We start from the raw sequence: 13,279 nt of genomic DNA, 5'->3' as shown, positions 1-13,279 counted from the left end.
TTTAATCGGGTGATAAGACGAATTAGGCCAATACCGGGTTTAGATAGTTACCAGTGCCATTTTGCATTCCATATCATGCATTGGTAGTCTAAATTAGTTTAATTTTGATTTAGTACCAACTTGGTGAAACTCTGGATTTTGTACTGTGTTAAGGTGGTGAGTCCTCCGATAAAGGCAAGGAAATTGCATCCGAGGACCAGTAGACAGAGTGCTTCGAAAGTCTGCATTCTAGACATTTTGAGTAAACTTACTGTCATTTTAATTATCTAGGGTGGTTTTTAGATGCTTTCATGAATTCTATGGAAAAAGGAATTTAAAAAGATAAATTTTCATGTTTTATGAATAAATGAGTTTCAATGAAATTAAATTATAAATTGTTTCGAAATTAATAGTGATTTTGAAAAATAGAGTACACGGAGACTGTTAATTGTGGCAATTTGATTGTTTAAATTAACTGGCTTATGATAAATCGAGCATGATTGGCTAGTTGGCAATTGTATTGAAATGCGAATTGTTTGGTTACCTTGAAAAACTACGAATTACAAAATTGCCATATCATGTTATTGAGTTTTATTATATGGTGGATTATATATTAATTAATCACTGCAGTAGGGGGTTTCTGTGGACCAGCCTTTTAGAGGGGCACGGTAAACCCCATTATATTCTTACCTCGAACGGAGAGGCGCGTAGGGTATCTCCTGGGGTAAAGTTTAGGGTTCACTTCACGCTAAACCACCACGTGAGGGGGAACTCAGCCAATGCCAAGGAACGGCTATGTTTTCAAAACAAAAACATGATTTATGTGAAATGTGAATTTTAATAGCCTTGGCGGTCTCGGTAGGATGCCTCGGCCAAGGTGTCCCCGAGAATGGATTTATGGCACAAGCCTAGATTTTTATGAGATTCATAAGCCTCTTTACGTGTTTTGAACAAAATGTGTTCTAATGCTATAACCCAATTTATGATGATTTACTTTATTGTCTCCATGTACTCAACTCTAGATGTTTATGATGATGTTTGTTTACTCATTGGGATTTTATAATCTCACCACCCTCCTTTCCACCCATTTCAGGTTCAGTATAGACTGTAGATAGCTGATCTCATCGAGGACTACAGTGGGATCTGCATTTTTCAAACCGTAGGTTCACAGTCCTCTTTACTTTTGTTTATTCGGGGGCACTCTTGTTATTGTAAATTAAATTAAATATTTTGGCTTACTGTATTTAAGTATGTATAAATTTATTTAACTTTTACGTTATAAAAATTATTCACGTATAACTCTATAAATATTGTTTTATAAGAAAATAGAATATTTTACTTAATATTTCTTTTATTTTCTTATTATATTCAAATAACCATAATTTCGTTTTAAATGAAGATTTTAGACTTTTAAACTCATTTTGAATATGAATTGTGTGTTTTGTACTTGTATATTACGTTTTAGCCAGTTTTAAAATTTTTGAGAAAAATGACCAAAATACCCTTGTGAGACGAAAAAATAATATTTTAATTGTTTAAAGTTGGAAACAGCTTAAAATATTTTAGAACACGATATTTGACAATGGTTGCTCACAAGGGAATAGAGAAACTGATAGTAAAGCCTTGCGGGGTTTCGGGTTGACATTCCGGGCAATAAGTGTCTACCGGGACACCGCGGCGGTTGTCACGGGCTCGAGGGGAGTACCGGGTCGTGACACACCACCTATCCATAATCTATGACACAAAATTCAATAAATTGTGTCAATTTATCATAAATTATTTCAGGCTCTTATCCATGCGTATGCACTAGATAGGATTTGAAATGTTTAGACAATTGCTTAATTGCGATGTCTGACCTAACTCGCCTATACAGGGTGTAAATTACTAAAACCCCCAATTCGACTCCAATTCCATCCATTTCAATTTCAATTATCCAATTATATCCACAATACCTCAATGACTGTGAATTGGGTCCAATTTATCAGTCCGGACTATAAATTACGCTTTTACCCCTAGTGGGTAAAAATTTCAATTTATTGCTCCGAAAATTCTCATTTAATTTCCAACCTCATAATTCATCATTTTTCCACCCAATTCTCTTAAAATAAAGTCAACCTCATCCTCACATACCATTGGCTAGATTCGGCCTAGGGAAATTCAGGGAGAAGATAAATATTTTTCTTGTTGTTTTACTCATAAACATGCTAAACTAACACTAAACATTAACATAGCTCAACATCAAATTTATCTAACAACTTTCTCTGAAATACCCCATACTTTGATATGGTGATAAATAAAGTTGATCGAATGCAAATTGAAGCCAATTAAAATGTTTAGAAGTGATAAAAGACGAAAGGAGTAGTTTAGGATAAAATGTTTCGCAAGTGAGAAAATAATAATAAAATAATAATAATTTTATCGGAGGAGAATTTGTGAGATAAAAGGCGATTTGGAAGTCAAGTGAGGCATAATAAGGTATTTTTGGTACCAAGGAGACAAGATAAAAATTTTTAGAATAAAATAATATTTTATTAATAAAATAATATTAAAATATTAATATTTAGCCGGATGTCGAAGTCAATCAAGAAGGAGGATCATATGGTTGATCCAAGTGGGGGAGAAGATGACAAGCCCGACTCTACAGAAATATTTGTGATGACATACATGTGGTGGATAGCATGTTTACATGCTAAGAGAGTCTTGAAAAATTTACAAAAGTCGGTATTGTACCTAGAGGTACAATAAAGTTGATTTAAGCCTCGAACTAGATCAAATAGAGAATTTACAATGAAATTAAGAATTTTAAAGTCCCATAATGGGTTAATATGGTGGTTCGGAGTTCGAGGATCAATTTGGAGTCAAATTGGAATTTTCGCTATCTAGGGGCAAAATGGTCATTTGCCACCTGGGGACAAAATGGAAATTTTTAGAAAATATTTTTGGCCCCATTTGACTTATTGGAGTAAGATTTGAGGTTTAGAAGTGAAAAATTTTAATTTCGGTATAATTTGGAGTAAAAGGGTAAAATGGTAATTTTACCAATCGGAATCGAAAATTTAATTTTTTGAAAGGATTTTGATCAAATTTAATTATTTGGAGTGTGAAATGAGTATGAGGAGTGAAAATTATGCATTATGGAAAATTTTCAATTTTTGGGGTAAAAATGTAATTTTTGAAAAGTTCAGGGGCAAAAGTGTAATTTTGAAAAATTTGCTCCACCAAAACTTTGGAAAAATCTGGAAATATCACTTAAGACTTGGATAAGTCAAAGGGAATGCATGGTGAAAGAAAATAGGACAAGTGGATGGCTAGAAAAAAGAAATGAATTAATAAAATATTTAAAATATGAATAAAATAATATTATTTCATTAAACAATAAAAAAGGCATAAAAAAATCAGCCCACCCATTCTTCTTCTTCAACATTCGGCCAAGCAAGAAACAAGAGAGAGAAAGGAGAAAACAAAACCCTAGAGAGAGAAAATCAAAGAAAAAGTGTGAATTTTCAAGGAAATTAAGTGAAAAAGGTGAGATTTTTTCTATTAAGCTTGAGTTTTCTTATTCCCAAGCATTTCTCTTTATTTTCCATGATTAAATTACATGTTTTCATGATGAATTCAATTCTGAAAAAATGGGTTAGGAGAGAGAAAGTTGTTGGATTTATTTGATTTTAATTTATGTTAGTGTTTTTAGTTAGTTTAGCATATTTAGAAACAAAACAACAGGAAAAGAATTTATTTTCTCCCCCAACCATTAATGGCTGAATTTACCATGTAGTGAGTGAGGATGAGTTTGATTTTATTCTAGAAGAATTGGTTAAGGAATAATGAATTATGAGCCTAGAAAAATAATGGGAATTTTCGGAGCAAAAATACGAATTTTTACCCACTAGGGGTATTTTCATAATTTACTATTGGGACTGATAATTTGCATCACACTAAGGGACATTAAGTTAATTTGGGTGCAATTGAGGTATAGAAACTGAAAAGAATTAAATTGGAGTTTAAACGAACCCGTTAGGAATTTAATCGGGTGATAAGACGAATTAGGCTAATACCGGATTTAGATAGTTACCAGTGCATTTTTGCATTCCATATCATGCATTGGTAGTCCAAATTAGTTTAATTTTGATTTAGTACCAACTTAGTGAATTCTCGATTTTGTACTGTGTCAAGGTGGTGAGTCCTCCAATAAAGGCAAGAAAATTACATTCGAGGACCAGTAGACAGAGTGCTTCGAAAGTCTGCATTCTAGACATTGTGAGTAAACTTATTATCATCTTAATTATCTAGAGTAGTTTTATACAACTATGTGATTTTATGAAAAATGGGTTTAAATGGTAAATTGTTATGTTTTAAGGGAAATTGTGATTTTATAAAATGATTTTATAAATTTTCTGAAAAATCGAATATTTGTTTTGAAAATAGAGTAATTGGAGACTACTAGTTTGTGTTGCAAATTTATGGTTCTGAATTGAATGGCTTATGACAATAAATGAGCATGAATGGCTAAACTGATTTTGGTGTTATAATTATTTATACTGTGTATTCAGCCTTGAGAGGCTAGGTTGTGATAAATTGCCATGACATGCTAGAATGAATTTTATTGATTGGTGGATTATATATTAATTATTTACTGCAGAGGGGGTTCCGTGGACCAGCCTATTAGAGGGGCACGGTAAACTCCATTATATTATTACCTCGAACGGAGAGGCGCGTAGGGTATCTCCTAGGGTATAGCTTAGGGTTCACTTCACGCCAAACCACCACGTGAAGGGGAACTCAGCCAACGCCAAGGAACGGCTGTATTTTTTTCAAACAAAAATATATTTTAAGTGTACACAAAATTTTAACAGCCTTGGCGAACTCGATTAAATGCCCTGCGCAAGGTATCACCGAGTATGAGTTTTGGCACGAGCCAAAGTTTTAAGAAATTCATAAGCCAAGTTGATTACTCGATTTTTATGGATTGATTTTATTTGGTTGAAATGAGTTGAATGGTAATGAAATTACAGTATGATGATTTATTTTAATTGTCTCCATTTACTCGACTTTAGATAGTTTAGATGGTATCTGTTTCCTCGCTGGGATTTTATAATCTCACCACCCTCATTTCCTCACATTTCAGGCTCAGGGAATTTCGTAGTTAGCTGACTTGAACAAGGACCTTCATTTGGACTCGAATCGGTAAAAGCTGTAGGTTTCCAGCTTCCGATGCATTTTGGATAGATATGGGCCCACGTGTCACTGTAAAAGAAATTTTATGCTTTGGTTATTTGCTTTATAGTATATATGAATATAATTATCTTTTACGCTATAAGAATTATGTACCGATAGTTTTATGAAAATTATTTTACAAGAAAATAGTTTATTTTATTGAATATTTTTATCAGATTCAAATGGTCAAATTTTCACTTCAAATGAACGTTTTAGATACTTAATTGTTTTTAAATCATTAAATATATATTTTCTGCTTACCTACTACATTTTTAGCAAGTTTTGAGATTTTTGACGAAAAATTACGAAAATACCCCTGTGAGCCAGAAAATAATATTTTATTGTTCTTATTTGAAAATGACTTATAATTTTTTTGAAATGCAAGATTTAATAACTGTTGCTCACCGGGGAGATGAGGAAGTTGATGCTAAGCCTTGCGTGGTTTCAATCAGCATTCGGGGTGAAGAATGTCTGTTGAGGCCTCGCGGCGGTTGTCACGGGCCCGATGGGGAGTTCCGGGTCGTGACAATTTTATTGGTATCAGAGCATGGTTTAAAGATCAAAGATTTTGGTTTTAAAGCTTTGGATTTTAAAGTTTTTGATTTTAAGGTTGTTTTAAGAAATCTACGCTGACACTGCGTGGCCCCAAGTCCAGTTAAGTTAAGATAAGTTAAGTTAAGTTAAGTTAGGTTAGATTGAATAGAATGTATGCATCTACATATAGAAATCTACCTATTTTTGAGATGCATAAATAATTAAACAATTACTATTTGATTGCATATAGGTTTTGAGGTGCGCTGGTGATACATACACCATGTCTAGGAGAGACGGTAGTCCCGACGCCTCTCATAGTATTAGCGAGGGATCGCTAGATTCTACTGCTAAGAGCCGATGGCAACCTGAACCGAGTTGTCCAAAAAGTGCAGATAGTAATAATATTAATGTAAGCATAAGAGGTTCCCTTTTGAGAAAATCTAAGGAACATGTTAAAGAAAGGGGGAAATTAAGGATAGCCGAAGGAGGTATTTGTTCTAGGAAGAGCGTGACAGTAGTCCGACACTTTCCACCAGGTTGTGGGAGAAATGTAAGGGGACAACCAGAAAAGGATAAGGAGAAAGTAACAGTGGCAAGTAAACCTCTTAGAAAAGTGTCAGGTGTATGACATTTTCCTCCCGGTTGTGGAAGAAATGCTACACCGGTGAGTGATGAAGAATATAAGAGAATACAACAAGCCTGGATTGAAGAACAAAGGAGAAAATCTCAGGAGGAAGAGGATCCATTGATGTGCCCGGATCAGGACAATGAGGAACCTAAAGATGTTTAATACTTTAGTTGAAGTTGTATTGTCATAAATCTAGGCAAGTGTCGTTTAAGGGAAGATGTAGTAGTTACCTGTGTAAAGGAGTTAGGAGTGGCTTTTATTTTGTATGACTCGAACGGAATGTAAAATAGCAGTTTAAATAATTGGATATGTATGGGAATCTCTTAGTATAACAGAGATAAATTGGTAATATAATTATTGAGGAAGGTTATAGAAGGAAGCAATAAGGTTATAAATGACATTCAGAATGGATAATGTGATTAAGTTAATGATTGTAATTTAAGCATGAAGGGGATTATTCAGTGATGTTATGACACTATGAGGTAATAGTTGGGCACAAATATAACCCAATGAAGTTAAATTATGGAATATGGGGAATATAAAATTTTGATTCAGTAAGGATTGTGAGAATAAAATAAGGAGGAAGCTGAGCTGTTTTCGTAGTTAATTATACCGAAAGTCAATAAGATTATTGGAGTATAAGACAAAGAAGATAAATGGGATAAGGATGACAATAAATTTGAGGAAAGTTGTAGATAGTAAGCAACTTATGTGTGGAGTGGTATATTTATCATGAACTTATTACACTGTATGGAAAGGATGTTTTGAGGTGGAATTTTATGAATGTTGATAAACGTCAAAAGATGACATGAGATGAAAGTATTAATCTGGCTTAGTGTGTATGGCAAGAAAATAGAAGGTACCTATACTTATGGAACTCATGATATATATCTAAAAGGGAAACCACTGGTTGAGAATGATTGATGTGGTGACTTTGAATGCAAACAAATAGCTTTGATGAGAAAATTTTTATAGCTACAATACTTCAGCATTGACTGTTCAACGCTATACTGCTTCAAATACCTCACGCTTATGATGCATGAGTAAGATGGGAGTGACATGATAATGAGCTTACAAATTGAATTTTGGTTGTTGGTCATTGTGTTTTGTTATCTGGGAGTCTTAAATATTATGGAGAATGTTTACCCAAATGAATTGAAAAACTTCTTTATTGCCTTGTATAGAGGCATATAATAAAAAAAAAAATTTTTTTGAAAGATTCTTAAGATGACTATATTGAGATGAGATACCAAATAATGAAAGTGTGAAAGAAGAATTACGAGACTGGTATAGAAAATCAGTTTATATAGAATATCATTATGAGAATTTGTAATATCTGTTTTGATACAGTAAAATGACAAGGGTTAGTAACAACATGAGGCTAATTGTGTGGCACCCTAGAAACTTATGAAGATGAGTTAGGAGTTGAATGGGTGAGTATGTATTTATATATCTTTAAGAGTAAATGTTTTAGGAATACATAAACAGCTTTGAGAATAGATTCTAATCATACACAGCAAGTATGAAACGTAAAATTTTTAAAACTTGCTGAGAAGCCTAACGGCAAAATCACAAGTTAAGGGATCACATGCTATGAGACATAAGTTTAAGATAGATATTCCCAAGGAAATACTCAAGAGAAGTTTTGCTTTGGATCTCGTTAAAGCAAGCACTAAGTTATGTGATTATAAAAAGAAGTTGTAAGCTGAGAGTGATATTAATATTAGTATTGAAAAATACTTTAGGAGAATCTAGTTTTAAGTTTTACAATTTCAAGTACAAATTATAAATTAGTTAAGGAAGAATGATGTTATGTTCATATGAAGGAGTGGAACAAAGGATGATAGAAGTTGACCTTGAAAATGAAGTCAGATAATGAAACTTTCCTAATATATTATGGAAATTGGAATTCGAAAATGCTTAAGGCATACATGATTCAAATGGGTTCGAGTCTTAAGTGACAAATCAATATCGTAATGCAAGAAAGATACAAGGTAATATAGAGGCATGAAAGATGATTAAGGACAAAAGGATGACTCTTAGGAATTGTGGTATTGCATAAGATGCAATGATCAAGTTGAGATAAATCTTTGAGGCATCAATAGGATTATAAAGCATACACGCATAATAGATTATATATCAATGGAGATGACATTGTGATGAATGATATATAGTATAAGGAAACTCAAACATATGGTTGGAAATGATATGAATGATATGAAGTTATACACAAGTATAATAAGAAGGTTGACATGCACTATAAGAATTATTATATTGAAACTAGGATTGGGATACGGATGAATAATGGGGGAATGTAGTCCAAGGCATGTGAACACATGGATTCCTATATATAAAGAGAGAGGTTGACATTTGAAAATGCATGTATATATGTATATATGAAATTGATAATTTTACTAACTGAAGTGAAGAATGGTTCTCGGTAATTGGGAGATTGTGAAATAGTGTCCAGAGAGGTTAGTGAGCTAAAGTGTTAACAGACATGTAATGAACGATTAAAGTTATGAATGACTTTGAAAGTAAACCTTAAATTGTTTAAGTTTTTAATGGAACTCCATTAAAGGAAGGGTTTGGACCAGTATAAGATGGATGAATCAAGGTTGAGAAAATTGGTATGGAGCAAATTAATAAAACGATGAATAGGTATACATAAGTAAGTATGATATGTGATCGAAATCGGTATAATTGAGATGAAGTTATGGTTCAAATGTAATAATGGTGATAAAGGCATGCTTAGTGTCTAGATATAAGAGATCATGGTTGTGAAAGGTATTACTGATCCGATTCCAAAAGATGATAATTGCCGTAAATAAAGCATTTAATTGAACTGAAGGTGAACGAGGGAAATAAATTGAATGTCCCTATAGAAGGAACAAGGAGTAGGATCATAGAAGGAGATTGATAACGCAACATCGACGGGAATTCGAGGACGAATTCTATTTAAGTGGGGGAGATTGAAATACCCCATACTTTGATATGGTGATAAATAAAGTTGATCGAATGCAAATTGAAGCCAATTAAAATGTTTAGAAGTGATAAAAGACGAAAGGAGTAGTTTAGGATAAAATGTTTCGCAAGTGAGAAAATAATAATAAAATAATAATAATTTTATCGGAGGAGAATTTGTGAGATAAAAGGCGATTTGGAAGTCAAGTGAGGCATAATAAGGTATTTTTGGTACCAAGGAGACAAGATAAAAATTTTTAGAATAAAATAATATTTTATTAATAAAATAATATTAAAATATTAATATTTAGCCGGATGTCGAAGTCAATCAAGAAGGAGGATCATATGGTTGATCCAAGTGGGGGAGAAGATGACAAGCCCGACTCTACAGAAATATTTGTGATGACATACATGTGGTGGATAGCATGTTTACATGCTAAGAGAGTCTTGAAAAATTTACAAAAGTCGGTATTGTACCTAGAGGTACAATAAAGTTGATTTAAGCCTCGAACTAGATCAAATAGAGAATTTACAATGAAATTAAGAATTTTAAAGTCCCATAATGGGTTAATATGGTGGTTCGGAGTTCGAGGATCAATTTGGAGTCAAATTGGAATTTTCGCTATCTAGGGGCAAAATGGTCATTTGCCACCTGGGGACAAAATGGAAATTTTTAGAAAATATTTTTGGCCCCATTTGACTTATTGGAGTAAGATTTGAGGTTTAGAAGTGAAAAATTTTAATTTCGGTATAATTTGGAGTAAAAGGGTAAAATGGTAATTTTACCAATCGGAATCGAAAATTTAATTTTTTGAAAGGATTTTGATCAAATTTAATTATTTGGAGTGTGAAATGAGTATGAGGAGTGAAAATTATGCATTATGGAAAATTTTCAATTTTTGGGGTAAAAATGTAATTTTTGAAAAGTTCAGGGGCAAAAGTGTAATTTTGAAAAATTTGCTCCACCAAAACTTTGGAAAAATCTGGAAATATCACTTAAGACTTGGATAAGTCAAAGGGAATGCATGGTGAAAGAAAATAGGACAAGTGGATGGCTAGAAAAAAGAAATGAATTAATAAAATATTTAAAATATGAATAAAATAATATTATTTCATTAAACAATAAAAAAGGCATAAAAAAATCAGCCCACCCATTCTTCTTCTTCAACATTCGGCCAAGCAAGAAACAAGAGAGAGAAAGGAGAAAACAAAACCCTAGAGAGAGAAAATCAAAGAAAAAGTGTGAATTTTCAAGGAAATTAAGTGAAAAAGGTGAGATTTTTTCTATTAAGCTTGAGTTTTCTTATTCCCAAGCATTTCTCTTTATTTTCCATGATTAAATTACATGTTTTCATGATGAATTCAATTCTGAAAAAATGGGTTAGGAGAGAGAAAGTTGTTGGATTTATTTGATTTTAATTTATGTTAGTGTTTTTAGTTAGTTTAGCATATTTAGAAACAAAACAACAGGAAAAGAATTTATTTTCTCCCCCAACCATTAATGGCTGAATTTACCATGTAGTGAGTGAGGATGAGTTTGATTTTATTCTAGAAGAATTGGTTAAGGAATAATGAATTATGAGCCTAGAAAAATAATGGGAATTTTCGGAGCAAAAATACGAATTTTTACCCACTAGGGGTATTTTCATAATTTACTATTGGGACTGATAATTTGCATCACACTAAGGGACATTAAGTTAATTTGGGTGCAATTGAGGTATAGAAACTGAAAAGAATTAAATTGGAGTTTAAACGAACCCGTTAGGAATTTAATCGGGTGATAAGACGAATTAGGCTAATACCGGATTTAGATAGTTACCAGTGCATTTTTGCATTCCATATCATGCATTGGTAGTCCAAATTAGTTTAATTTTGATTTAGTACCAACTTAGTGAATTCTCGATTTTGTACTGTGTCAAGGTGGTGAGTCCTCCAATAAAGGCAAGAAAATTACATTCGAGGACCAGTAGACAGAGTGCTTCGAAAGTCTGCATTCTAGACATTGTGAGTAAACTTATTATCATCTTAATTATCTAGAGTAGTTTTATACAACTATGTGATTTTATGAAAAATGGGTTTAAATGGTAAATTGTTATGTTTTAAGGGAAATTGTGATTTTATAAAATGATTTTATAAATTTTCTGAAAAATCGAATATTGGTTTTGAAAATAGAGTAATTGGAGACTACTAGTTTGTGTTGCAAATTTATGGTTCTGAATTGAATGGCTTATGACAATAAATGAGCATGAATGGCTAAACTGATTTTGGTGTTATAATTATTTATACTATGTATTCAGCCTTGAGAGGCTAGGTTGTGATAAATTGCCATGACATGCTAGAATGAATTTTATTGATTGGTGGATTATATATTAATTATTTACTGCAGAGGGGGTTCCGTGGACCAGCCTATTAGAGGGGCACGGTAAACTCCATTATATTATTACCTCGAACGGAGAGGCGCGTAGGGTATCTCCTGGGGTATAGCTTAGGGTTCACTTCACGCCAAACCACCACGTGAAGGGGAACTCAGCCAACGCTAAGGAACGGCTGTATTTTTTTCAAACAAAAATATATTTTAAGTGTACACAAAATTTTAACAGCCTTGGCGAACTCGATTAAATGCCCTGCGCAAGGTATCACCGAGTATGAGTTTTGGCACGAGCCAAAGTTTTAAGAAATTCATAAGCCAAGTTGATTACTCGATTTTTATGGATTGATTTTATTTGGTTGAAATGAGTTGAATGGTAATGAAATTACAGTATGATGATTTATTTTAATTGTCTCCATTTACTCGACTTTAGATAGTTTAGATGGTATCTGTTTCCTCGCTGGGATTTTATAATCTCACCACCCTCATTTCCTCACATTTCAGGCTCAGGGAATTTCGTAGTTAGCTGACTTGAACAAGGACCTTCATTTGGACTCGAATCGGTAAAAGCTGTAGGTTTCCAGCTTCCGATGCATTTTGGATAGATATGGGCCCACGTGTCACTGTAAAAGAAATTTTATGCTTTGGTTATTTGCTTTATAGTATATATGAATATAATTATCTTTTACGCTATAAGAATTATGTACCGATAGTTTTATGAAAATTATTTTACAAGAAAATAGTTTATTTTATTGAATATTTTTATCAGATTCAAATGGTCAAATTTTCACTTCAAATGAACGTTTTAGATACTTAATTGTTTTTAAATCATTAAATATATATTTTCTGCTTACCTACTACATTTTTAGCAAGTTTTGAGATTTTTGACGAAAAATTACGAAAATACCCCTGTGAGCCAGAAAATAATATTTTATTGTTCTTATTTGAAAATGACTTATAATTTTTTTGAAATGCAAGATTTAATAACTGTTGCTCACCGGGGAGATGAGGAAGTTGATGCTAAGCCTTGCGTGGTTTCAATCAGCATTCGGGGTGAAGAATGTCTGTTGAGGCCTCGCGGCGGTTGTCACGGGCCCGATGGGGAGTTCCGGGTCGTGACATTCTCTCTCTAAACCCATATGACCAGAATTCAAATCATCCTCAAATCACATGATTCAACCATGAAAAATGATGAAAAATGCATGGGAAAGGTAAAGCACAAGACAAATTTAAGAAATGTTACCTTTTTTCACTTGATTTTTGAATTTCCACATATTTTCCCTTTAAATTTCTTAGCTAGGGTTTTATTTTCTCCTTTCTCTCTCTTGTTTCTTGCTTGGCCGAATGTTGAAGAAGAAGAATGGGTGGGCTGATTTTTTTATGCCTTTTTATTGTTTAATGAAATAATATTATTTTATTCATATTTTAAATATCTTATTAATTCATTTTTTTTCTAGCCATCCATTTGTCCTACTTTTTCCACCATGCATTCCCTTTGACTTATCCAAGTCTTAAGTGAAATTTCCAGATTTTTTCAAAGTTTTGGTGGAGCAAATTTTTCAAAATTACACTTTTACCCCTAAGCTTTTCAA

The 13,279-nt window shown here is 32.8% G+C and overlaps 2 long non-coding RNA genes across 4 annotated transcripts; both read left to right on the top strand.

Annotated features, from left to right (window-relative positions):
• Window positions 1-3,316: 3,316 nt before the first annotated feature.
• LOC148764136 (uncharacterized) lies at window positions 3,317-5,721 on the top strand. 2 transcript variants are annotated; one of them, XR_016024722.1, is made up of 4 exons: window positions 3,317-3,504; window positions 4,153-4,236; window positions 5,105-5,225; window positions 5,579-5,721. It is a non-coding gene; the product is annotated as an uncharacterized LOC148764136 (long non-coding RNA). The 2 variants fall into 2 exon arrangements; XR_016024721.1 differs by lacking the exon at window positions 5,579-5,721 and having other exon boundaries at window positions 5,105-5,512.
• Window positions 5,722-10,403: 4,682 nt separating this feature from the next.
• LOC148764135 (uncharacterized) lies at window positions 10,404-12,841 on the top strand. Of its 2 annotated transcripts, XR_016024785.1 has the most exons (4): window positions 10,404-10,591; window positions 11,240-11,323; window positions 12,192-12,312; window positions 12,666-12,841. It is a non-coding gene; the product is annotated as an uncharacterized LOC148764135 (long non-coding RNA). The 2 variants fall into 2 exon arrangements; XR_016024784.1 differs by lacking the exon at window positions 12,666-12,841 and having other exon boundaries at window positions 12,192-12,599.
• Window positions 12,842-13,279: the final 438 nt, after the last annotated feature.

Source organism: Theobroma cacao, chromosome 2 (genome assembly GCF_053813885.1).
Source record: "Theobroma cacao isolate CCN51 chromosome 2, ASM5381388v1, whole genome shotgun sequence".
NCBI classification, from domain to species: Eukaryota; Viridiplantae; Streptophyta; class Magnoliopsida; order Malvales; family Malvaceae; genus Theobroma; species Theobroma cacao.
Note: the sequence above shows the minus strand (reverse complement) of the source record. Positions and strands in the feature narration are given on the sequence as shown.